The sequence below is a fragment of the Kryptolebias marmoratus genome, linkage group LG12 (assembly GCF_001649575.2).
Source record: "Kryptolebias marmoratus isolate JLee-2015 linkage group LG12, ASM164957v2, whole genome shotgun sequence".
NCBI classification, from domain to species: Eukaryota; Metazoa; Chordata; class Actinopteri; order Cyprinodontiformes; family Rivulidae; genus Kryptolebias; species Kryptolebias marmoratus.
Window position 1 is genome coordinate 8487991 of NC_051441.1, and position 27509 is coordinate 8515499.

Here is a 27509-nt window from a genome sequence, read left to right on the forward strand (position 1 = left end):
GTTGCTGATGGTATTACATGTAAGGAATGCCTCAGGGGAAACAGGTGTGTGTGTGTGTGTGTGTTTGTGTGTGTGTGCTGCATCTGAACTAAATGCATGTCAGCACTTTAATATAGAGGTAATGATGCCTGACTATTAGGGATTATTTGGGACTGCTGCCCCATAAAAAAAGAGCTGGGAGCAGTTCAGAGTTATTCCTGTAGATTTTTGTTTCACGTGAAGAGGACAAAAGTCCCAGGAGCCGCCGTTCGCTCGCTCTGCTCAAAGCTCGGCATCTTCAGCAACAGCTGCTGCAGCGTGCGGCAGATAAAAATACGAGTACGTGGAGTTATTTGACCTGCTGACACCGTCCTCTGCTTCTATTGGACTTTTTTTTTTTTAACTCACTCTAGTAAATAAAAAGACAAGATTGACCTTTTTTTTAAAAAAAAAAAGGTTAAGATGTCAAAGGTCAAAAATAGCACCTATGTGAGCAAATAAAATAAGAGATAGCATTCTATGTAAAAATAGAAAAGTAATGTGTTCAGTATTATATTTTAGGGTGAATGATTAGTACTTCAGCTGTACACAGTTTATTGACTCATGAATAAAGGTCCTTGAACCCTTCTTATGTGCAAAGTTCACATTCAGTAGTATGTCCAATAGTTTGTTTTGCAAGAAGAAACCGTGTTTTGCTCAAAGTGTCTTTACAGCACCGTACAGACATCTGCTGTTTGGAGGCAAATTACTACAACATTTTTGGAGTCTAATTCACCGTGAGATGACTGAAAAGTTGGTTAAAGGTAAGGCAAATCTGTCTCCCTGTTTATACACAGAAATGCTAATGAATTTTAGGATTGCTGACAGCGTTCAGTGCACTCCGATTCATTGTGAAAACATTCATCTCTCCCCACGCTACAAGCCTGTCCACAGTCTGATTGATTGATTGCGAAAAAGAAGGCCAGTTTGGGATGAACTCCCTCAGAGTAAACAGATTATTTCAGCTTGGCATTTCACTGCTGATCACGTCAAACTTCTGCCTTATTTACAGTAAAACAAAAAAAGAGAGGAAATCTTCCCCAAATATAGCCCCAGTAAAAGCATTAGTTCTGCTCAGTATGCCAAACTACATGGCTTTGCCACAGAAGCAGGCAGCGGTTTTGCAAAACAACAGCTGAGAGCGCATCAGCGTGATGAAGTGTCCAGGAGGAGCGGGACAAGGTTCACTCAGGGAATAAGCTGTGAAATCAGAATCAAGTTTGGAGAGCCAAGTCTACCGAGACCTCAAACAAATAAGCTCCAAAAACATTTTATAAAAACGTCTCGATGAACAGACAACTGGCAGAGCTTCCCTGAAACTGAAATTTGGGACTTTGCCACGCAGATAATCAGGAAATAAATGAAGAAATGCGGTTAGGGCTGCACTTCTTCTGAATCAGATTTCTCTCATTAGTTGAACAAGTTGGTCAGCACCTCGTGTGAAACTGGAATAAGACTTTGGGATTAGTTTTTCAGCCACTGCACCTTGTGTTAAATATTTTCTTTATACGTACAATAGCTGCATGCAACATTTAAAAATTTCATTTAGCAATTGCCATCATGACATGAAGTTCAGGCTTTATAAAATATAAAGAACGTGTTCCTTATCTGCTGCTGTCAAATAACTTCCTGTAAAGTGAGTTAATTCCTTTTTTCAGCCCATTTTCAACAGCTGTATAAGTCTGATTCTTGATTTTACTATTATATTAATAATTTTACGATCTATTAAACGTTTATTTGTAAAAAGGGAACACATGCAGCACATGGTACAAGTGCCTCCACGCAGCAAGGATTACTCAAAACCAAAAACAAATATAATTTCTTTTTTGTTATGCTGCTGACAGACTGTATATAGGCTTTTTGAAAAACACAGCAAAACAAGAGTAAAGGACTCACCTTCTGATGTAGGTCATTTGTTTTTATTTTACAGCGGAAATTACTAATTAAAAACATCACATTTAAATGTTTATTTATGGAAAACATGCATATAATCTCCCAAAACTCTGCATTCAGACACGCGGACATTATTGTACGAGTGTCGTTGTGTTTCTTTTACTTTTACTCTGCTTGCCACAGCCTCAACAGATGTTTAACTGTACAATGCTTCAATGCCACTGGGTAGGAACAGCGCCTTTATTGTGCTAAAAATGACCACCTAGACGACGGTTAAACGCGCTGCATGCGTTTGTTTGGATGGGTGGTGTGGCATTGGAACATAATACTTTGCTTTTTTATTATTTTTAATGAGTAATTCTTGTTCAAAACACAGTGTTTCAACAAACAAATCATCTGTCGGAATGGGACAAATTTGTAATTAGAATTCTATATTGATATTTTTTCTGTGCAACTCAGACCTGTTGTCCTTGTTCAGAGACTAGTTTAGTTATTCTGAATGCAATTTTTTTTATTAAAAAAAAAGCTACTAATTGCTCAAAAAACAGTACTTTTTATGTCTATGAAGGGTCAGTTATATTAAAATAGGGAAAATTACAATTCTATACCAAACCAAAGCTCAGGGCTGTGTGGATGTGTCCATTGCCCCCCCACCCCACCCCCCAGCCCCCCTTAGTGGCGCCTCTGCTCTGAGGAACAATCAGGAGTTTAACTTGTGACCACATGAACATGATGAACATGTAGCAAACATCACGTGGGAAACACGTGTTTCACATGTGCGTTCCATATGTGAACATCTGTGAAGGAGATTTAAGTCATTTTATTTTTCCAGAATTTCTAATGTATTTTATTTTAAATCATGAAAGTGAGCCACCTCTGGTTGAAGCCTCCTTACAGAACCCCCTCCTCCTCCTCCTCCCCTCCCATCCAGTGACGTCACACGGTTACAAGGAGCGGAGCGGCTCACACACACTCACACACACACGCTCACACACACACACACAGTCCCCGGCGCCGACACGCGCACACAGTCACACATATATTGTTATTCTCGCCTTTTGTAGGAGTTTGATCCGGAGGCTTCAGCTCCAGGACGAAGTTCTGAGGAATCATCTCAACTTAAAGTTGGATTATTTCAGCCGAGGATGAGAGGAGCTGGCGGACACTTCAGCGGAGTTCCACGGTAATTATTAATCTTATTATGAGTATTATTATTAGTCAGCAGCTCCCCTTGTGTTAACTTCAGAGACGCGCGCGCGCCACCAGCTGCTGATCTGTGGAGTTCTGTGCTTGTTGACACAAGGTGACATGTTTCTGGGAACGTTTTTTTAAAATCCCAGCTACAACAGTCAGTGTCCTTATCAACTTCTGTTATCTTAGCCATCTTTTTTTTTTCTTACCCGGGGGCTCCAGCCACAGAGGCGTGTTTCAGTTTTGCAGGAATGAGATGTTTTGCAGACTATCTCTTCCTCCTGACAGAGCGGACTCAGGCTGAGGATTCCTTACTGAAGGGGATAATTGTTGATGTTTTTTTATTTGTGCAAGTCCAAGAAGTGATTGCAGCTTTATGTTCTTATTGAATCAGGAGTAAAAATAAAAGCCTGATAAATATATTTAATAAAAGAAACACAGATGCTTCTAAGAAAGGTTAAAATTTGTCTTTAAATCATCTGTGATGGTGTAAACATTTTGTTCTATGTGGTAAAGTGTTCCTGTTCTCTACAAACTAGGCAAAGCAGAAAGAATTAAATGATTAAAACAAATAACTTATGTCATGTTACTCCTTGTACTTTTAATTGCATGTCAAACAAAGAGTAATGAAATTCATTAAAACCTAATTGTTCATATTTAAATGTTTAGCATTGTGTATAAGATGCAGCTATACTATTGGCAGAAAAAAAACACTTAATATGTAACACTAAATAGGATTTAATTGTTAAGGGACTTAATTGTCCAGGGGTCTTTCTGGTCCTAATTAGAACCACTTGAGCTGCATCACGCAGGCGAGAAAACAACATGTGGGCCCTCAGTCCCTTGTTTGTCTTGTATTGCAATAAATGTGCCTCTTTTTGGTTAAACACTTTCACAGCTAAACACACACACACAGCCTATTCATTAGCAGCACATCTGCTGCTGTGATGCACCGGAGCTGAACCTCCTCCGTGAAGAATCTGAGCTTACAGGTGACTCCATGAATGAGGGATGTTTTCGCCCAGCGCTGATTTGCAAACATTAGTGGGCGGTCAAGGTGCTTCAATGCATACTGAAGGCACATAAGTGAAGTTTTGCAATGCATAAAGTAAACCTTTTTGCTGTCAGGTGGAGGAGCTTTCCTCAGCTGTTTCATTATGTACATCATTAAAAATGCTGAATGATGATGATGCTGAGGGAGGGGCTGCATTTGGTAATAAATGTGACCCTAAAGTTTATTTATTCAGTCAACGTGGCTGAGACTGATGTGTCTTTAAAGGGCAAAAAATGTAAAAAAAGAGGGAGTGCTTTCTGCTCTTTCCACTCCTCTGATTACTGTCAAAAAAGGCTATCCACCAAGATACTTCAGCTTTTGTTTTTGGTCACAGTTTGCGTTGGATTTTTCTGGTTTTTAGAAGTACTTTTACAAAATGCAAAATCTGCTTCTGCACTGTGGTCTGATATTAGATTATTTTCAAACATACAGCTGACTTAGTATTTATTTATTTGTGACATTTCCTAATTAGCAGAAAGTAAAGATGAAGTTGATCTGTGTCAGTAAGTTTTGTTTTTTATTGACAGGGTAGAATTAAAGTCTTTAAATCTTTATGCACAGCACAACATATACATAACTGATCAAAGTTGCAGGTGATTTATGTCAGGTTTCACTGAAGAAATCCTCCCTGCAGGTAGATTATTGAGAAAATCTGCTGCAAACCTTCAGAAAGCAATAAATCAAATGAACTGCACATGGCAGAGAAGGAATAAATCTGCATTCTCAGGTGTGCAGAACCTTCTCAATTCTTGTTTAATTCTGTTTATATCTGCGAGACACAGGTCTTATTTTCAAAATAAACCTGTTTCAAGCAGAAAATATAACAATTTAATGGCTAACTGGTATGGCATATATATTGAGTTTGACTTTTATTAGTGTTTTTTTTTCTAAAAATGCATGCTCCTGACACATTCAAACACATTTGAGCTCAGATGGTAGACATCAGCCCAGTTATGGTAAATAAGGCTGAGGTTAAACATGAGTGAGCAGATTAAGACTCAATTCCTTTTATAGTTTTGTGACTTTGAGCTCAAAATGGAGCAAAGTGGATTGGGAGGAGAAAAGAAAGAAAGAAAAAAAAAAAACGGACATGCTTGCTTCTTGTTATTTCCTTTTTCATCTTCTTGTTGGCCGTAGCGCTGACAAAACAGCTGAAAAGGAAACAGAAAGAGACACAAGATGATAGAAATCTAAATCGGAGCAAGGCAAAAGTAAGCAAACAGAAGAGATGGCGCTAAAGATCATTTCTACCCGAGATGAGGGCGAGTGTGTGTTCGTGTCAGCCCACATTAAGTGACCATAGATGTCATGTGGGGCTCAATGGGCTCCGGTTCAATCGAACCCCTCACAATGGACCTAGGAGGGCTAAGAATAGTTTCCACTACAAAGAGCTGTCACTCCGGATAGCAGCAGAGAAATGATAAGAGTCTGTCTAGAGATACTGCTGCCAGGCTCCACTAACTGTAACCCTGAGTGTCCCTGTGCTCATGACAACTTGTCCACAAACACACACCCACATACGGCATGCCTGTGCATTCATATGGACGAGAACAATCCTCAACCAAGTGTGTATGAATATTCTACACCCTTCACCCTTAAGGCTGTTCGTCTCTAAATAAATCCAAGAGGAGCATCGCTGCAGTGACTCACGCTGGGAGTTCAGAAAAATGCAGCGTTTTTCCAGAGTTAGTACGGAGGCCGACAAGTGCCAGGCCTAGAAATAAAAACGGAGGTCGGGGAAATCTGTTTCCTTACTTCAGCAGCTTGGATTTGGAGTAGCATCGGTGCCGATGTGCAGCAGTTGTTGTGTCTATGTCGTGGAGCTGAGGTCAGACTGAAACTGAAAACAGAAGTCAGCACAAAGAGAAAAGAAGGTTTCAGGGCGAGTTGCAAAATTCAACCACAATATTCAACAACATCCTTTTGACATCAGTGTCTCTAAAATCAGATATAATTGTCTTGTCTTAACATCATCCCAGCAGTTGAATAGGGAACATGTACATTTCTGTCGTTGGGTTATTTTGTAGACAGTTCCTAAATGTTCCTCCAAGTCAGACTTGTTCTGATTAACGATCTGCTGTAACTTGTTGTCCACTTTTCTGCTGATGAAGAGATGAAGCTTTAACAAGAGTTTGTGTAGCTGGTAACGATCCTGTGAAAGAGAATTTGTCCAGCAGTGAACAAAAAATGACTAAACTAACATTTTCTTCACCTATTTTTATTTCCACACCAGTCTGCATGTTAGAATAATTCATAATTTAAAAAAAATTGTGACACTGCACTGCCAACCTTCAGTTAATAAAAAAAAAAAGTTTTATTCACTTATGTCAAATTTGAAATCACAAATCAAGTGAAATAGTCAACAAGTGAAACTTTTAATTAAAGCTACCATCATTATGCTTTAAAATAATTCCATTCACTGAAAAAATACCCTTTCTGCTAGCTGAAAAAAAAAGAAAATTTTCAAACCTGGGCTCCAATTGTCTGTCATTAAGACTTGGAAAAATAGAGTCAAAACAAGAAAACTGTAATTGGCAACTGCAAAGGAACAGCGATGAAATCCCAATTGTCCCCGTCAAAATAATAGCGCCTGTTTCAGTTTAAATTGTTATGTGACTGAAAGTAAACACAGAAATTAGCCTCCTGGCATGGCGTTTTTGCTAACTGTGTTATCTGTGGTCCAGTTTGCTTCCTAACCTGGCTCACTGTTCTTCTTCTAATATTAAATATCTGCACAGACTCTTTACAGGCTGCAGCTGCCTTCATGGAAACACGTATAAAAAGGTGAAATATACTCTGAATCACTATGAGGAAGACAGACAGTCTTTTCAGTTGGATGCTCAGGGGTATTTATCTGAACTGGAGGGAACAGACGATAGGCTAAATCAAGTGGAGGATGAGGTAAAACAAGAACAGTGAAATATACTCATTCTCTGAAAACCTGCTGGTGTTTTTGCACTCGCTGCTCAGATGCCAACTGTGGAGGGGATTATTTGCTGCCGAGTCGACTGTTCCAAATTTGGCCATGGATGGAGTAATTCCTGACATCAAGTGGAAACTAATCTATGGCTCTAATTCTATAAGATGATTCAAAACCAATTTGAAGATATAAAAGTACATGCTGTGCATCTTGTTGTGTCATTGTTTCTACTTGAAGACATTTGTCTTTTGGTTTGTTTTGCTACAACCCCTCTGAGATAAAACTGTCCACAGCCTCACACCAAAGAACTAACCAGCATGCACCATGTACCAGCTGGCACGTGTTTCAGACGGAGATCTTGAATAAAGTCGGCAAAAAGGCTGTGGCAGGTGGCTAATTTCTGTGTTTGCCCTCAGTTGGATAACAATCCGGCAAAAACAGGCCTTTTTACCATGAGCGTGGCCAATTTTCCTGCAGTTTCGGGCTCTGGCTAATTAATTAACTGATTCCATGCACCTTAAATAATCAAGCAAAGATTAACAAATGGGCAGAATGCTGGAAATGCTCCTAAAACCCAAACAATTTAATAAAAAAAAGCCAATATGGGAACTTGTTTTCTGTCTTTTACAGCTTGCGTGCGCTAACGCTTATTGTTTATGAACACAATCGAAAGGGAAAAATTAGAACCAGTTCTTTCCTGTTAGGAGCAGGAGACACCCAAGGTTTATCGAATAGAGATCGACTCCTGCATTGCTTCAAGCCACAACCAGATGGGAGGTTCTGCTCTACAACTTTTAAAGCTTGTGCTGCGTTAAACCAATGAGACTTCATTGAATTTACCAAGTACAGCCAATATAGTGTGCTAACAGCAGAATCTTTGAAACAAACCCTTTACCTGTGAAGGACAATTTAATTTCTTAGTCACTTTCACGCAACAAAACATATTTCAGTGCAACAGAGTGCTTAGAGTTAAAATAGATTGCAGCATTTTTGCTTTTTTTATTCTCCATGCAGGTCAGTGCGTGGAAAGAAACGTGTTTTTGTCACACATGTGCACGCCTAATGTCTTGGCTGGAAACCATTTCGCCATCTACCCACGTGAGCCATACTTTGCTGGTCTCTGGGTAGTTTCTGTGCTCTCTGCTCGGCGCCGCGACCAGGATCAGAGATTCGATGCAGCGCATTCCATCACTCACTGTGGTCTGAGCGGCTGCCAGCAGCTTACCTTCCTGCCCCGGTAAACAATTCACGAGAATGTGTTGATGTAGTCTCCTCTGCATGGAAAACAAGATGAATTATTCCGACAAGCTGAACGTGCCTCGTTGCATAGACAAACTCAAATGTATCTTAATTGCTGTTCAGAAGTGATGACTGGTTTTTGTTGTTTCCAACCAAAACAGATAAACAACAGATTTAACATTTATTTAATATACAGTGTGTTTATATTCTACTTGCCGTGTGCCTTGGGCCTGAAATGACTGCGTCATAATGTTTTCCAAATTCCCACACAGGGAACATAAGAAACCTATTATCATATTTTACAGGCATCATTCTTGTTCCTCTAAGAGCTTTGAAATTTCAGCTTTAAACAGCACGAAGATTCACCGCGTTTCTTTCTGGGTCTTAGCCAAACGCAGAGAGACTTAAATCACACCTTCCTGTCTTCACTTGGTGAGCAAATAAATAAATAAGTCTCACAAGCCTGTGAAGCTCAAAGACAGAAGTCTGGACCTGATAGTGTTAAAAGTAAAAATGAATCTGTTATTTTAAAGCATTTACAATTAGATCTTTTATTATTATTAACAATAACATTTAATACAGAACATCTGTCAGCACAAAATTTATCTCTTAAATCAACAGTTCAGATTTTTTGAAATGGGGATTGAGCTTTTGGAAAGGTTATGAACAGTTAATGTCTTACCTGCTGTGGATATCTCTTTGAACAACTTCAGTTTGGAAACAGAGTTTAATTCTGACCGGGTTGATGAGCCAACAGCTGGTTTGAGCAAGTAGATTGCTGCTGTCTTAAAACAACTCTAATCTCAAGAATTTTATCATTACATGTCTTGTCTTCTGCTGGAAGTGCTACTACTAACTGCTACAGCTGTTCCTAAATCAATGTTTTCAAAGCTAACAGTGATGTAAAGGTTTATCAAATTAAGTGAAAACTGTGAAACCTTTGAGACAGGAGATGTTTTAAGGTGGACAAAATCCACTTTGGTTTTAACTTTACTCAGACTGGCCTTTGGCTTATTAATTTATATCTTGTTTTTTTATACACAGATTTTGTTCAAAGAGTTATCTACAACAGTAAGATAGTGAATGCTCACAGCCTTTCTGCAAAAGAAGACATTTTCATTTGAGAGTTTAAGTAGCTGATGCAAGCTTTTTTTTAAAAAAAGGTGTCTGTCTGTGTCATGTCTTCTCTTTAAAACCTTTAAACATTGTGCAGTTAAAGTTGCATTTCTCCAAGAAATATTACAAACTACCCACAATGCATGTTAGAAAAATGGACGCCTGTCAGCAGAACTTGCTGATTTTCACAAATTTCCACCGAGTGTTAATATTATTCCAACAGTTGCAGAGTCCCTGGCGGCTCCTGCAGAGTGTCGGCCGTCTCTCTGTCACGAGTCTCATTCTGACAGTGACCAGACCGCTACAACTCAAAGCAACAGGTTGTCTAATAAAAACTAAAATCTGTAATTCAAATAAGGATTTTTTCCCCCCTCAGTTATTGTAAGGACCAACAGCTGTTATTGATTTATATTTTCCAGAAGCCTGAAAAAAAGATGAGCAGGGTCATAAGGGTTGTGATTAGTTTGGACATGTCTGTAACAACGGCAGGACAGATAAGATTGGATATGTTTAAACAGAAAGAAAGTTGCTGAAACAAGTTTTAAAAAGAGAAAAAGTGTGCTTACAAAGTTTAGCTGTATTAAAGTGGCTAAAAATTTTCTGAAGAGGTTCTGAAGAGCGCCAACGCAGCTGCTGCCCAAAGTTCCAACATCAGTTCTGTGATAATATGAGCTGAGAAACAATGCCCACATTTTGATTTGTAAGAAGCACAAAGATGAAAAAGATTTAAAAATTGTTAAAATTTAGTCACCATGGTAACCACACACCTACAGAGCAGACAGAAACTGATTAAACTTCAAACAGTTCCTGTGCAAAAACTATAAATCAACTCTTACAACTTCTTGAACTGTGAGCAGCAGAAGACTCTGATGGTCATATGTGTGGATTTTTATGCTTTTACAATGTTTTATGTAGGAGATTTGACAAGTTAAAGAAAGATAGTTTCCAGTTCCAGTTTTGAAGAGAATATCTTGAGCTAAAATGTAACTGAAGTCTGTGGAAGCATGGGCGTGAAATTTCAGTATTCTGGGGGGAATTTGAGAGAAAAGTATAAGTTCCAAGTTCCTCATGTTTTGATGCATTATTTGTACAGCTACCAAAAAAGTTCTGAGAGTCAGAGAAGTAGGAGTTTGTTTGCAAAGTTTTGAACATTTCGTGGAAAAAAAATCTCCAGAAATCACAAAACTTAAACTGATTGTGTAAAAACCATAGAAAAAAACTCATTGCCATCGTTTTTTCAATCAGATGTTTGTGAATTTTGTCTACATTGCATGATGAACCCCTACCAAAAGTCATAGCACTCTATTCCCAACAGAGCTGCATGTTTTGATGTTTAATTTGCATATTTTATTTCAACGCTTCGAGATACAGGACAAAACGTTTTAAAGGAATAGTAATAAGGGTGATTTGATTCTTGTGCTGGTCTCAGGTTTTCTGAGGCTATTGTAGAAGCAGATTTGTCTGAGAATATTAAAAGTAAAACCCCGGAAGCCCACTCACATAATGATCTTTTAAATGACACATGAAAAGAAATGTTGAATGAGAAAATTTGCTGTTTCACAAAAGCTAGCCAGGACATGATGTCATGACTGAAACTCTTTAACACATGAATGTCTTTGAATTGAAAAGGACAGCTGTCAGGATGAAACAAGACGTTGGCTTTCTCCTACTTAACCATATCTAAAACTTGTTATTAAAACTTCAACTTCAGTGACTCTTTTGTCATTTTGGATTTTGCCAAAGGATCAGTTTTATCTACCAAAAAGTCCATTGTGTTGAAGTCATATTTATGTTTTAAGCTGTCAACAGCAGGAGTAAGAGTGGAAAGCCAAAGTTATTTGAGCTCAACAGATGTAGCCTGATAATATCCCACATGTGTTAATACTTAATGTAACTTCTTAGGGTCTCTGGTAAATAGCTCTGTTAAGAAAATCAACATATCCATTAAATTCAATCAGAGCTTAGAGACGTGTGTCCTCATGTCATGGAGGTCACGACTGGAACGAACTCTGAGTCCTGGAAGATGTCAGTGGGTTGTGATGATGGAAACGCATCACTTGTGCTGTCCTGCTTCCAAGATGAATTGCAATCAGACTCAGCGTGGCTTATATGATTACCCACTAATGACCAACCTACACGCTGCAGCGTTGACTGATCAGGGGCCGTACGGCTCTTCACCGGTCACTACGGGTCACGCTGTGGAGCAGATCTGCAAGTTTAAAAGGTGGAAGTTAAATGATTTGTCAAGCTCATGTCTCATTTGTTGGCGGAGAAAACACACCTGAAAGTTCCTCCTCAGCACAGAGACATTTTCATGCAGCATAGAGGCTGAATGATTGATCATACAGGGGAATCAATACCAGCAGCAAGGGATGTGAAACGATCAAAGAGCACAAAAAGGCTGTAGGTTTCTTTGAACTGCTTTGGAAACCCTGGAGGGGGCAGAACTATTGAGCCATTTTCTGTTTGCTCAAATTTTCATTGGCGAGGCTCTAAAAATACTCCTCTTCCCTCACAATCTATGTGGGTTCAGGGTCAAGTGTGGTGCCTTTTGCTCCCTAATACAGCCCATTTTTCACAGCACAGAGCACAAGCAATACTCGCTCGCTCTATCTCAGAGGCAACTAGGCTGGAAACAGTCCAACCATTGATTAACTATGGGCTTTGTGTCACACACCATCCACATGACAATTTATCTCCATCCACAAACAAGGGATCTTTACATTCAGCTCCTCTGTCTGTTTCATTTTTGGGGGAGGCTTTACGTATATAAACAGGAACTACAGCTGTCGTTTTGAATGTTTACTTTTGAGAATTTTAAATTAATTGTAAGTGAAGGCAGAGAGTTGTGGCATATAGAGAAATCATTAACTGCGTCTTCAGTTTTACATGTGAACAACTTGTTATAGTAAACACAAACACTTCCAGGGTGAATGATCTCTGGAAAGTATCTGTTACAGCTCTCGCACCCAACAGGGCTGTGGGTTTTCGTGAGGCTGATGGCTCTCAACGTTAATGTGCGCAAACCGCAGTGGAAGTCTCAGTTTTCTTTTTCCTCCAGGATGCATTTACAAGAAGATATGAGCTGTGAAAAGAAGAAGCAGTAACACAATTCAGACCCGAGATGCATTTTTACTCGTTTCATTCAGGATGAATTACTGTAGCGTACAGAGCCCTTGGGAGTAATTCCACCACTGTGAGAGACAGGAGTTTTTCTTCATATACAAAACCAATATGTCGCACAAACAAGCACCGTTTTATGGGGAATATATGCTAAATTATGTAAATTATTGAGCTGATAGGAGTGTTCATTATTGGTGTTGTGTGTTCAATGGCAATGACACAAAATCACAAAACTCCTGGACTCAAACAACGAGCGTCTGTTGCCTTTAAAACTGTTACTGCTCAAACTGGCAAATAAGACTTATAGTACGCTAAACTAAAATAAGACAAAGCTCAGCAAACTCTATCGCCTGCAAACTGAGTGACAGAAGTTATGACAAAGCGGAGTGTGATCACTGCAGGTCACTTTGAGAGTAACTTTACTGTCCTCAGCTATTCTGCAAGTTTAAACAAGATTACAAGAGCAAATCTTAGATTTTAAGTGTCCTAAACTAAACACTATAGTGGCCAGAAGGATTTGTGATGTTTTCTGAAATTCTAAGTAAAAAACTAAAACTTTAGCAACACATAGAGAGGCGCACAGTCAGACTGGCCTCATAATTTCAACAATCAAGCAGTGATAAAGGAGCTTTATCGTTTAAAAGATCAATGCAATATGACAATCATATGACTTGCAAATAAAGTGGTACTTAAACTAAAATAATATTGTTAAAGTCAGGGGCCGTCCACACCAGAACAGCTTTTGGTGAATGCGCAAAAGTATTTTTATTGTTTCAACCTTGCATGCTCATGGAAACAACATTTTAGGAGCCCTGAATCGATTTTTTTATACTAGGCATCCAAAACTAGTAAATAGTGTCAGAGTACAAAGTTACATAATGCCTTTTGGATCGCCTTGCTGCTGAAAAGTGCAATATAAATAAATCTCACTTCACTTTTTTCCAGTCTTTGAAAGGTTAAATTCCACATTTAAAAAGCAATAAAGTGAAAATTCAGTGCAAGAACAATATTATAAATGGCTTTTATAAGTAATTACATGGTATTTAACAAACTCACATATCTAATTGTCTTAAAGCTACGTTTTAAATATTAAAAATGTAAAATAAGGCAATCAATGTTAACCCCAACTAAACTATTTTTAGTGTTGTTTTGTAATTGAAGTGATATGTTATGTTCCATCTGTGCATCTGAACTTTACTCCAAAACTTTCAGCAGAACTTTTTGTTTGAGGGGGTATATTTTGTGCTGTGAGCAACATGACTTTTAAAGAGACGGACAAATGTCCTTGAGTTATTGCTGCAGTCAGCAGCCTTGCTGTGCCGTCGGCTGTTTGGTTTGTAACAAGGAAATGGTTCAGAATAAATTCTGGATGTAAACTGCAGGATCCATATTGGAGACGGTGTCAGACTAATGTCCCCCAGCGATATGTTTTTGTCTGCGCTACCTTTGCATGAATGAAGCCTTTCTCCTCGGTTCTCAGTGGCAGGGATTGTTAGCAGCAGTTGAAAATCAACATGCCCTCCTGCGTCACCGAAGAGACTGCTGATGTCAGTGTGTTAGTGACCCGAGGGGAGGGGCTGGACATGGGGCTCCACATGCTGTGTACACAACAGGAGACATTGACCTCTTTGCACATGTAACACACACTCAAACACACACAAAAAGGCGGCTGTGAGCTTTTGCTAGAAGACAGGAAGCACCCGTATGTTTATATGTTGGTTCTGTGAAACATGTCTATTGTCTCATGTTATATAAAGATAAGAACAAAAAAAAACATAGGCACACACTCCTTAATGAGCTGCAGTTTGTGGGACAAACCCTTTAACTCATCAGATTAATTACTTCTTCTTCTGTATACTGTTGAGATTTGGGTGGATGTTAAGGCCACACTTCGCTCCAGTATTTCAGTGCCTTTAGAAAAAATTCCTAGAAATCTAAAATGTACAATCTGATTCAATCAGCCATGCATAAAGATGTACAGATAATTTCGATGTTGTCTCATTTTCAAACTGTTAAATTAGATAAACATAAAAACAAAAAAGTACAGGGCTTCAACGTGTTTATATCTTCATTTTCTTATAAGGTCAGGACCCAGTGGCATTTTACAGTATAATATTATAAAATATAGTATTTTCTGCTCAAAATTGAGATATTTCTCTTCATTGTCACCAAATGCATTCTCAGGGTGGAAAATGAATCTAAGATGCGATTTGTTGGCTTCCTTATACAACATTTTACAGACTGATGTTTTATAATTTGCTGAACCTGATTGTGTCGAGGTGTGTTATAGTTGAATTAAATTTGGATTTGATTCTGACATCGTTTGATTTGAGTTGGATCTAAATTAAGCCTATTTGCTTTTTGTGTTGTTTCTGTGACGTGATAGGAAGAAACTGAAGTGAACTAAATTAAAAATGTTACAAAATTTGCATTTTTGTCACTTTTGAAAGGCAAAAAATGATCAATAATCTGCAGATCATCTTGCAAAACACATGAGTTCAATGAACTTGAACTCATGTTCTGTCACATGAATCACAATTGTCTCATGTCTCATGAGTCGTCAACTTTAGGTAAAAAAAAGTCTAGTTCAGTTGCCAGATTTGGCTTTTTAATGGTTTTATCTCTTATAATCACAATATGTGAACACCATCACAGAACAACAGACATAATAAGATGTTAAACTACCATTTTTTTGGTGCTGTGACCAAAAAAGGTTTTACTTGTGTTGTAGGTTCACAGAAGTGCATATTTTTAGGAAGACATTTATACTGTCCCACTCTTTTGACACAAATTGTTAAAGAATGACAAATAGGAGTACTGTTTTTTTTGAAGTTATTTTTTTGCTTTGTTTTGATTACCATTTTTTTTCTATGGAGAGTTCATAGAGAAGACAGATAAAAAGTCCTCTCAGTTGAACCAAGTCATTTTTTGTGCTCTCTACCAGCTTGCAGAACTGAGCACAGCAGTTTATTTTCAGGGCATTTATTTTTCTGTCACGACTGCCTCAGCCATCAGCAGAATGACTTGATTCACAGCTCCGCTCTGCAGCTTGGTCCCGTCTCACCAGGTAGTCTTCATGGAGCTGCCAATATTTTTGCCCACCTTTCATCTTTAAGTCAGGTTTTTATTGTCTAAACGCATCAAATCCTCACCACACTAACGTTCTGCTGCCGTAGAGTCAGGTTATGCTCTCTGAAGGCCTGTGAACCACTAAAGATCTAAAACATGGTGAAATGGTATCCATTCAAAGTTTCATTTTCAGAAAAAAAAAAAAAAATTCAGATAATTTGAAGCGAAACACTTTACATTAAATAATTTCTTCACTGACAGGAAAATCACAAAGACTTTAAGTGCATAGATCAGGTTTTTACACATTAAATTATCATTTCAAACATGTTTTATTCACACTTCCTGTGTTATTTTGGATCATTTTCATCATAGTCATGTGAAAAAACATGATAAATTTATTTGGTTTGTGAGGGTTTGTGTTTTCATTTCTATTCTACTTTATTATCAAAACATGCCGCAACATTTATTTAAACAAGTTTTAGGTTAGATGATTCAGATCAGTGAAACTTCTATTTTTTCTCTGCTTAAAAGTTATACGTGATCTTGTTGTTCAGTGATTTAAATTGTTATCACTGTTTTCTTTTACATTTTTTGGGTGTAGTACATGAAAACAGATATGGAAAAAGACTTTAATTATGTGAATGTCGAGTCAAGCTACTCTTTCCTGTTTTTGATTTATTTATTTTTATACAAGTATTTCTGCATAATTTGTGCTATTTTTAGACATTCATATATCAAATGATCCAGCTCATTTAGGAGATGGGTGCTTTGACTTCTTGTTTTTGTAACTTTTATACTTTTCAAAATATTTACCTTGATTTAAAATAAAAATTTCCCATACATTGAGATCATTTCAGTTCCTTATAAATACATTGCTGCTTCGGCATACTTGCTCTATTTTTGTGTTCCTGTGCTACTTTTAGCTTCTAGCTAGCCTTTTGATCATTTTAGCTGGTTCTGTTTCTTTTGGTTTTAACAGCTCAGTTTCAGCTTTATCAGCTAAACTCAGAAAAATCATCAAGCAGTCAGCATTTATGCTGCATTTCCACAGAAAAAGGGATTTCTTTATTTTAACTGAAGACACAAACTAAGAAGTGAGAACAAATTAAGTAGATTAGTTGGTTTGAAAGGAATGTTTGTGAAGTTTACTTTCTGTCACTGCCTGATTAGTGTCAGTTTATTGATTAATAATGTTTCCATAGACCAAGAAGGCCAAAGGAAAGTATAAAATATATTAGTAAACAGGAGCAATATGTTCATGGCTCCTTGTTCCAGTGATGAGCTGTGACCCACAGAGTCTGAAGGGTTTTCTGGTACGTTCTGTACAGTGGAGTGTTATCTGACAGGTATACATTATGAGAACACAGAATAAATCTACAGACTCTAAATTTATTTACACTGACCTTTATTACCTCAACAACTACAGAGCTGCTGAACTTTTCTCTCTAAACCTGCTGCTTGATGCTGTGTGACGGTTTGAGATCTTGTTTGCTTTGCGTCACATTTTCTCATGACTTACTGAGATGTTGATACTCCACAGAGGATGTCAGCCCTCGCTGAGGAGAAGCAGAGCACGACTTTTATAGCCTATTAACTTTATCTCCAATGTAACAGAAACAATAAAGTCCTTCCTACATAATTAGCTGACTGGCACTCATCCAAATAAGTGGTTGACAAAATTCAGTCCCAATTCAGGCAGCATTTGTTCATTTTACTTTTGATTTCAGTGTAAATCAGACTGAGTTTGTTTCTGCAGCCTGGACTGTTTGCAGTTAATTCATTCATAAGTGAGGTCAGCTGTGATAAGTTAACCTTCAGCTCTTTAAGGAAGTCTAATTGATGCTTGAGGCGTGTCGAGGTGACTCTGCAGCTCAAAAGAGAAAACAGCAGCTGCCTTACATGCCACCCCATAAAGAGTAAAGAAACATTTAAAAAAAATGAACCATCAGATGGAACTAAACATGAGTCAGCATGAAAAGCAGTAATTAATTCTGGGGGGCACAACAGAGCAATTGAATTAAAGTTTAGGTTTCTAATGTAAGCGTGTCATTCTGCTGCAAGTGTGTTTACGTGGGCGTTACAGTGCACGCATGTGCTTGAGAGCAGAGAGACTGGCAGAGTGTAATGTGTGCACGTCTGAGAAGATGGAGCTGCAGATAAGCTGTTTTGCTTTCCCAGAGAGGACTTTAGTTCATTCAGATTACAAATGATAATGTTCAAATGGGAGGTGGGGGGGTTGTGGTAAGAAAATGTAGAACAGTCATGAAGGAAAGGAGGAGCAGGAGCTGTTGGAGCCGAGCAAAACTGAGACAAATCGCCTTTATTTACTTTAGCAACAAAATCTGCATCACTTAGGATTATATTCTTATTCTTCAGGTGATAATTCATCATTAACTGGCTGGAATGCTGCTCTCTGTTTTGGACAAAGATAGTGAACTTATCAGTTCTTGAAAGGATTTGCCGTTTCTCCATCTGGGATAACGGTACAGTCAGGTCTGAATAAAGTGACACACAGACATATACGGTACATCACTACGTCACTCTCTGAATGAATCATTATAATGACCTGAAGGTTTAAAAGAAACCAGCTGCATAAATCTGTGTGAGTAAAGTAATAAGTCACGGCTGTTTCCTGAAAATTAAAGGCCAAAAACAACTATTATTTTATCGTTTTATCCTCATCAATTATTACCTTAATAAAATGAGCAGAATATAGTGCCTGTTACAGGTACTCACTACAAAATATGAAATTAAACATAAAAAATGTCATCCTGAACTACATCAAATTGTGCAGTTTGAAATTTTTACTCCAGTATTTTTCAGATATATTCGTATGCAATTCTGAAATGCAGGTATGCATTCAGTGTAAACAAAGCCAGTGGCACAGCTGACTTTTAACCACCCAGACTTCTTCGTGTGCCGAGCCGTTGGGACCCTGCTGACGTGCCAATAAAGATACCATTTCTGGGGCAGCGTTTGACTCACGGGACTCCAGTTCACTTTCAGCCTAATAGGTGGCAGCAGTTCACAGGTCTGTCAAAAGTTTATTTGGAAACAATAGATAGAAGAAAAAAGTTTAAGTAATTTCTCATCAGTAAATCAACTCACGTTTTGTGTCTTGGGTTCATGGTTCTCCTTGTCTGTTGTGTGTTTGGCGCCACCTTTTGAGTGGGAGTTTTATTGCTGCCCACATGTTGTCAGTGGACACAAACATAGGCTGCATGTGGTTAATAGTGGCTGGATCTGGAAGAGTCTCACAGACTGATAAATTTATGTCCCGCAGCCCTCGCGAATGAGTCAAGCCGATGATCGACTGTGAATTGGGCCTTACATAAACAACCAGATCCATGTAGCTGTTCGCATACCTGCCAGAGTCATATGTCTTTTACCAAGAAGTTTCCACAAGAGGGAACACAGAAGTTCTCAGACAGCATATACATTTAAACCTTTTTGTTGTTTGAGAGCAAAGAGCTCTGCTTCAGTCGCTGCAGGACAAAGATGTCGACCAGATTAATCTTTTCATAGCTCCTCTATCACCAAATTAAGAGAAAGTATTATCATTTCTTGAATTATAATTTGAATAATACTGATGAGTTTTTGTTTAAGAATAACTGCTGACCTGAGAGTTTTTTTTAATCAATGTAATTTATCTTAGACTGAAAGGGCATAACTCCTTTTTAAATAGTTTTGGATTGCTCATGAGTTGATAGAGTTAAAGAGCATTCCCCAAAAAAAAAAATAAACATTTGTCCCAAGGTTGTACAGGCGTTGCTTGTTAGTTGGTTAAATTCAATGTAGGTTCAGTTTCTTTAGGGTATTTGTAGCATAAACAATGCCAGCCCTGTCCTCTCGATTGCTGTAGTGATTCAATTAGCATAGTTTGTAAGAGACTGTTAAAAGCTTCTATGGGGATTCTGTAATGTCCCTGAAGTATAATTTCCCTGCACAGGAGGGGTTGTTTAGTGTGTTTATGGAGGGAAAACCCACAACTAGATTGAACATATGAGTTCATACCATCTTTGCTCATCTGTTTACCTCATCCTGTAGTGTTTTCTCAGTCATAAACATTAACCTTTTTTCAAACTCCTCCTTTTCCCCACCGACTCTTCAGACGTTACAACTCTGCTTTGCAGCCTCAGGATAGGCCGGCAGCTTCTTCTTCATTAATGATGGATGCATTTCTTTTTTTAAACTGCTCTGCTTGGCTAAATAAGGTTTAAGATATTCAGCATATCTATGTTTGGGGTCCCAAATGTGCAGTTCTGCCACCTTATATAAACCTCCGCGGACTCCTTCAATGTGTGACAGAGTCCAGCCTGATGGCGGAGTGACAGAGCAGCGCAGCGGAGCTCAGGGGATTACGGAGCGTAAACACTGCCTGGCTGCGTCCATAAGAGCCTAACATCCAGCAGTGCTCCGTGGGAACAAGGTAAAGCAGGCTGGATGCTTTCATATTTCAGCAAGTTATCCCATAAACATTTTAACAGAACAAAGGCTAAGATGAAAAAGGGTCTTTTTGTTGGGGGTGCACTAAATTGAGTCAAAATAAACTATTTTATGTCTTCACTGCGTGCCTTTTTGTATCTTTCACTTGTCGCTTTGTGTTTTTCTTTTGTATTTGTTATTTGTTGGCTGATTTACAATGCAGAGAAAAAGTAGTTACCTTCTTAAACATTTTTTTTCTCATTGCGTTTTCGTAACACCAAAATGTTTCAGAATCATCAAACAAATTTAAATATTACACAAAGTTAAATAAAAAAAAACAAAGCGCTTTTCAAAGGATAATTAAGGGAATAAAGTGAAAAATTAATTGCTTTTGATGATCCCCGAGACTTTTGGGGAGAATAATCTAAGGACTGAGGAGACAAAAGTGGAGTTTTTGGAAGCAAAAACAGAAGAAACCTGTTGGGGGTGGGGGAGAGATACTTTTTAAAGCACCAGTTCTCGCTCTATTTAATGTGGTGGATTGATGGCAGTTATTTGTCCAAACGATTTCCTGCTCATGATTGTGAATCTTTAAAGCTTTCAGAACTGCTTTGTGGCTTTTCCATTTTTTTCCCCCAGCTGACAGGAACTATTTTTATTTTGCGTTTGGATTATTTACAGAAAAAAAACAAATTCTAAAACTAAAATCTAGCTCTCCCGGGGCTTAATTAAAAAGTTTTATCATGTGGTCTTGGTTCGTATTACTGCATCAGAGCACGCCCTTAAACTGGAAACTTCGCCAAAGACAAAAAGATGCTCCTGTTTTTCTTCCAATCTTAAGATTTGTGTTATCAGAGAATCACTCCTCTGTTGGAACACGGTCAATGGTTTTTTTCATTCATTCAAATAAAAAGCTTTTAACAGAACAGACTGAATCGTCTCACAATCTAGCTTTGTCAGAGATAATGCTTTTAGTAAATGTTGCAGTAAAGAACTGTTTTCTGTTCCCAGACAGCAGAGAAAGTGCGTGTTTGGCTTGTCACACTGACTTCCAAGTGCTGACAGGTGATTTTGTTGCTTGTTTATACCAAATCTAAATTTGACTGATGTGAATGTCACAGAATGAATTATTACTGCGATAACACCCATTTGTTCCTGAGAGATACCTTTTTGAAATGCTTTGCTAGTTTTCTGCTCTATGTGCTGACTTCGCTCGCTGGTTGGCATTTCCTGCCCAGCTGCGCCCACAGCTCTTGACTGGATCTTGGAGGCTGGATTTGTTCAGGTCATGAACTGCATTGGCCTCAATTTTAATGCTTCACTTAACTGAATTTAGCAATAATGATGCACAAGTCATTTTTATGTTTTTTGCTTTAGTTTAGTGACATGAAACGTCCCATCATGTATTACAACTCCTACCTCAAGTGCTGCTCAGTGGGGCAGCGGTTGCCCGGTGGTCAGCGTTTGCTCTTATAATCCCGAGGTTGAAGGTTTGAGCCCACGTTACATCAGGAAGGGCAACTGGTCTAAAACAATTACCAATATTTTTATGCAAGTTGACTCAGTAAGTGAACAATCTTTGTACGTACATACAGACTGAGTATAAGGTAACGTTCTCACATACAGTATGCGGCGCTGCAAATGTACAGGTTTCTCTGTAATGTAGGAAAGAATGAAGATGCTTACCACAGAAACCCTTGAGCACAAGTACCGTGCCTCAAAATATAAATACAAGACTCGAGTGGCAATTGAGTTTTCTGCTTCCTCTCATGGATGAAAACCCTTAAATCTGCCGATGGCCGAGGACTTTGATTCAAACTATTCTAACCCACAACATGTTACTATAAATACACTTACCTGCTTAATTAAAATACAATCACAGCTCAAGTTAATTGACAGTTTCTGTTTTTGATATTTATGAATGTAAAATGCAGAACCACAAAAAGTGAAAATCTGGCTAGTGGAGAAATAAAGACTCATTCGTATGACCATATTCATAGTTGTTAAACATACTCATGTATCTATTTGCCACAAAATGTACAAATGAGTTGTTTGTGATTTCTGCTGTACAAAACACTCAAGCCCAGTTTATCATCTGGGTTCAGCCTCTGTTAGGATCATCTACCAAAAAAACACGGCGTCTTTTTGAGCAGAAACAATGTAGGATGTGAGGACTGAAGGTTCTCCGTGGGGGTTGGTGTTGCTCCCCAGCAGCCGTGGTTTGTAGGCCCAACACGCCTGATAAAAGAGGTTATGAAGCTGCATCCACATCCCACGCAAAATCACACACACGAAGGCGTCATCCGCGCACTCACACACAATACAGGTGCATCTCGAGTGTTACTCAAGCGTTTGTCATTGTTTCCCGCCTACGTTCATTTCGCGAGGCCCTTTGAATAGGAAGCGCTTGCAAAAAAAATTTGCAAATAATCAGCCCACAAAGGAGGCCTTGGTGCATCCAGGCGTGGGGTTGCAGTTCGTATCCTCGCTTCAAAGATGGGTCACAGTCTGAGCTGCTTTGCAGATCGTGACACGATCAGCGACAAACAGAAGAGATCAGAGGTCCGAACAGCTGCTGTCATCAGAACGGAGCTAATTTATTTGTTTTTCAGTTTAACAATACCTCCGTAACTCATTGTTCCTGTATGCTACACAAAATAAAGCCCTGTAATGTTAATATATCATAAATATGGGACAGCATGACCAGCTGCAATAAAAAATACTTTAAGAAATCACTACAAGTCTCTATATAAAAGTAAGTTTGTAATATTTCAACAGAACACTGCTGTATAATATACAGCTGATTCTAGCAGACAGATATTAGACTTCCAAGTCTGGAGAACAAATTCATATAAAAACTTTCAAATGAGAGCAAGCTGTTACAAAAAAAAGGAACTACCACAAGAGCTTTTTCACAAAAAACAAAAAGAAAATCGTAAAATGTGGAGTTTGTGTAAATGTGAGGTGAAAGTTGAGCCAAATCTCAACACATTTTCTAAACACCGTGCCGTGCAGCAGTTAGAGAATAATCAAACTAACCCATCAGGTCGGATAAAAAGCTTCCAGACTGACTGATTGTGAAGCTTTTATGTTATTTATTTTTATCTATTTGTAGAGTAATTAATTTTCACATATCAGAAAAATATTAGTTTCTGGTTTGGAAAGAAGATTTTTTTAAACAAGTGACATTTTCATTTCATGCTAGACTTTTAAACTACTACCACACCAGAGTTTAGGTTATTATCTATAAGATATTTTGGCTCCAGACAGACAAACACACACACAGCTGCAGGCAAAAACATAATCGTCCGCAATTTACTTTTATTTTATGTTAAGTTCTGGTCATTTTCTATGTTTTTGTTGTCATTCTGCACATCTTCCTGGTCATTTTTAACCTACTTTGTGTCATCTTGTGTCTCATTGGGAGATTTTATTTAACTTCTCAAACAGAAACTGAACAGTTTCCTTCACCTGCTTCCATCCTGGACCCTTTGGTCGGGACCAACACGGGTCACTCATCATTTTCAGATTAAAGCAGGCATGAAGAAGATGTTCCTCGAATATTTATTAGGTTATCGACTATTCCCAAGAAACAGACTGTTAACTAATCAATGCACAGCATGTCATGTTTAATCATGGAGACAGTGACTGCTCAGTGTTTGTTCTTCTTTTACGCACCCATATTTCTGTGCCTTTTCATAAAATCTATGACCGGTTAGCTTTTATTTATTACTGGAAGATTCTCTGCTATAGAGCAAATGTGTCCCTTAAAAATACTTTTAAATAAAACTCAAGTGTAACAGCAGATCTGCTTTGAAACTTAAGTATTCATTCGATTTACAGACTGGGGACGTTTTGTTGCCTCCATCTACCATCTGGTTTCTGCACAGCGGTTCTTGCTTCTTGGCTTATTTTTTTTGATATTTCAGTGAGCCAGTTTGCCGGGGGAACTCTGTGTGTGTGAACCCAGCTGCTGCGTTTTAGCTCGGTGCCGTCTTTGTAAATGAAATAAATAAAGAGCCGGCCTGCTTTTATTAAATATTTAAAGCTACGTGGTTCACTAAAGTAGGGCAGGAAGCTTCCTGCCAGGACGGATTTGTTGATCTTAACCGTAACTTTGCCATGAATGACCCTCTGAAGACGTCAGCTCCAGTGTGCCTCTCGTGCAGTTCTCGGTGTACTCTCTGTGGGATTTTTCATCGGAAATGTTGCTCAAAGAGAAAGAAGACATTTAGAAGGAAGCTTGATCTATTTACCAATTAGTTCTATGTTCATCCTGCTCGGGTGACACTGGAGGAGCCAGTTTATTACGGTATTATCTGCTGGCCCAATAAATCTGCTCGTAGTTTGTTGTTTGCAGCTGCAGCTCAGAAGGAGTCAATCGTTCCACGATCAGTTGATTTAATCCCCAACAACCCCTGATCAGAATATCTCTAAAGTGGAAAATCAGCCCCGCCAACATGATCTTCACGTCTTATTCAGTCTGATTAAAAGCACCTACAAAATTAAAGGCCCATTAGCAATTAGCATTCCTTGAAGTGATGCATATTGTCCACTGTTTTTCATCTTATGTTGAGGTGGTCAAACTTTGCAAAGGACATTATAAAGGACATTATGTGCATTCTCATGCAATATTGTGCTCTCTCAGAAAGTCTGTTAGTGCTCGGAGTAAGTCTTGTGAATGGCACTCGGTTGATAACATACCGAGTTTTAGTTTAATATCTATAAAACTGGCTGAGTTAGAGCCATTTCTATGCTGGCTAATGTCCATTATCTGTGGTGGCCATATTGAATTGAGTTGACTCCAAAGTTAATCAGTTATAGATGAACATCCAATAATTACTTTCTGAGTCATAAGTTGAAAAGCGTGTTGCAGCACGACCCTTCGTCTGTCCTGAACTCTTCCTAACCTTACGATCAGATACGTGTGTGTGTGTGTGTGTGTGTGTGTGTGTGTGTGCCACGCTCAGCTTCACATCTACAACCCTGAGGTATGAGCATGGAGGGTTAGCATCAGATAATTCAGTCAAAGTTTGAGGAGCAGGAACGTAGCCTGACCTGACTACGCTCTCTGCTTTTAGGATCATCAGCTCTGCTTTGTTTTCTAAAACAACTGTAAAGTATTTTCCACTATTTAGAAAACACTTACAGGCTCGATCAGATCCAGTAAAGATGGATGATGCAGGAAAGCTTTGCCTTAAGTCTCACTAACGCCTCGTGTTTTGGAAAGTGAATGATCGATTGCCGCTCAGGGACGTTTTCTGGGCTCCGCAGTCGTGGTTTTTTCCAAGAGGTTTGTTTTTAGTCCTTGCACCACATTTATCCGTGCATTCTATCCTTTTGTAAAGATATTTGTGAGACAGTGTAATCAAATTAAAGGTAAGCACTCTCCAAAAAAACAACAGTAATTGTTAGTGGCTATTGTACTGAGCCATTCAACATGCACTTGAACAGAGAGCAGTTTGGGACATTTGCATCATTCACTCATGCTTGATTTATTTTTTGTTTGTTTGTTTTGTTTTATATACAAATAAAAATTAATGTCCGTACAGGCATTGTGTTAACAAGTAGCTGCCTACTCATTTAGTTCAGAAGAGAGGGGTAAAGAAACACACTCAAACAACCCAAGAGGTCAGCTCAGCATCTGCCTGTTTGACCCTCAGCTGCCGTCACACCTGAGGTCAAGGCAGCAGAAAAAGCTACAGGATACTTCCTGGAGCAGAGACTTAGTCAGTCAGGTTGCTGTGATTTGTCCATAAGAGAAAGAAACAAAGTGATCTAAAAGATTACTTTTTACACGTTGTTTTGAATCACAATCGGTTGTGCAAGATGATCCCATTTCATATGACAGATTAAATACTTGCAAAGGCCGCATGGGACCCAGTCATGAGGTCAAAGGTCAGGTTGAGAAAGCCATTTTCTTTCTCCGTCTGTGGCTCTCACACTCTGCTTCCCATCCTTTCGTAACCCCCTCCTGCGGGGGTCAGTTTGGTTCATTGTTGTTCCTCCGCGGTGCTAAGTTGCAGAAAGTGGTGCACAGCGAGCTGCTGGAGGAAATTAGTCTGAGTGTTTTAGCGAGACGAGTGTGAAGGAGGGAAACCCCCAGAACACCGTCACACGTGGTGGAACAGTTTGTGCAGCAAGGTAAAGGATGCTCTCTCATGTGCGTCTTGGAGTCTCTCCTGTGAATAAACTGTGGTGCGCACAAACACGAGCTTTTGTATGAAATTGTGTGGAACATTGTTTTCAAGGTTTGACCAAAAAGGCTACAACATTATCATTTCTTAACATAAAATGATCTTAGTTTAAAACTTGGCAATATACATTCCTTCAAGGAATGATAGGCCTTTAATTAATTCAGTGATTCACAAAACATTTTTGAAAGCTGCTGCTGACAAACACTCGATTTTATGACCTGAAATAAATGGTTGAACGTTTAAATGAAAAAAAACAAAATTTTTGTTTTGTTTGTTTTAAAGCTGATGCTGTTGCTTTAAAAATGAGAGTGAAATCAGTTCTTGTGTCTGACGGTGTTAAATGTACAAGAGTCAGTGCTGCCATCTGATCTGGACCGGTCCTGACCCGATGTTAGACCAGACAAGAGTAGCTCAGACCCCTCAGGCAATCTCTGCAATCAGTCTGTCTGCTAATGCTAAGTGCATCTAATGGTTATTACGCTGAACAGGTCATTTAGAAAGTCCGGCTCTTTGGTTCAGATGTAATCAAGTTATACTTTCAGTAGAACATACATTGTGTGCATTTAAAATGTGACCTCCTGGCTCGTTTTAGATTTTAGAGTCTTGTTGACATGTTCAGTTAAAAAGCAGACTGAAGGGTGTGAACGTGGGCTTTCTCAACCACATGTGGATCACATTCTGTCCATCTTCTGTGGTCTTATCTCTTGACTAAATACCTGCTCGTCAGTAACCATAACACAGCCACACAGCCCCGTCCTCCTACCCGCCACAAGACTCGGAACAGAATGGAATTTGAAACGTTTTAGCCAAAAATGTTTCCATGCTCAAGGTGTTTTTTGCAGAAACGTTTCAGATTTCGTTCCGTTCTCCGGCTTCGGTCAGATCCGCTGGGAGTTCGCTGCAGTCGATAGCCAGGTGAGTGACCTTTTGGCACACACGGACACACGCTGAACCAAAAATCTGATTGGTTTTAACGTGAAAGTGCAGCCAACGGAGGGACTGCATCGCTTCTGGATCACTGATGAAGAAACAGCACATCCTGGAGGAGTTCTATGAATATCTTGCTACATCGTTCAGTCTCACACCTTCTTTAACCATGTGTTTGCTTTGTTCAAGTGAAGATAAAAGTAGGACTGGTCTGTCTTTTCTGAAACAATGGCCTGTTTGGGCACAACTAAAACAGGCACTGAACGTTTCTCTTTCCTTTACTTGCTCCGTTTGCCTTCTGTCTATATTTGGGATAATTGCGCTGTGATAGATGTGA

General features: G+C 38.9%; 1 protein-coding gene across 3 annotated transcripts in view; it reads left to right on the forward strand.

Moving 5' to 3' along the window:
- Positions 1-650: 650 nt before the first annotated feature.
- The window catches only part of gcgra (glucagon receptor a), a 37791-nt gene continuing 10932 nt past the window's right edge, over positions 651-27509 (forward strand). Inside the window, exons 1-2 of one of the 3 annotated variants that reach the window (XM_025007860.2) lie at positions 651-782; positions 2976-3094. The gene's annotated coding sequence lies outside the window, so the exon portion shown is untranslated. Of the gene's footprint in view, positions 783-2878; positions 3095-27509 lie in introns of those variants that run through there. The other 2 variants (XM_025007861.2, XM_017425465.3) reach the window with 2 other exon arrangements.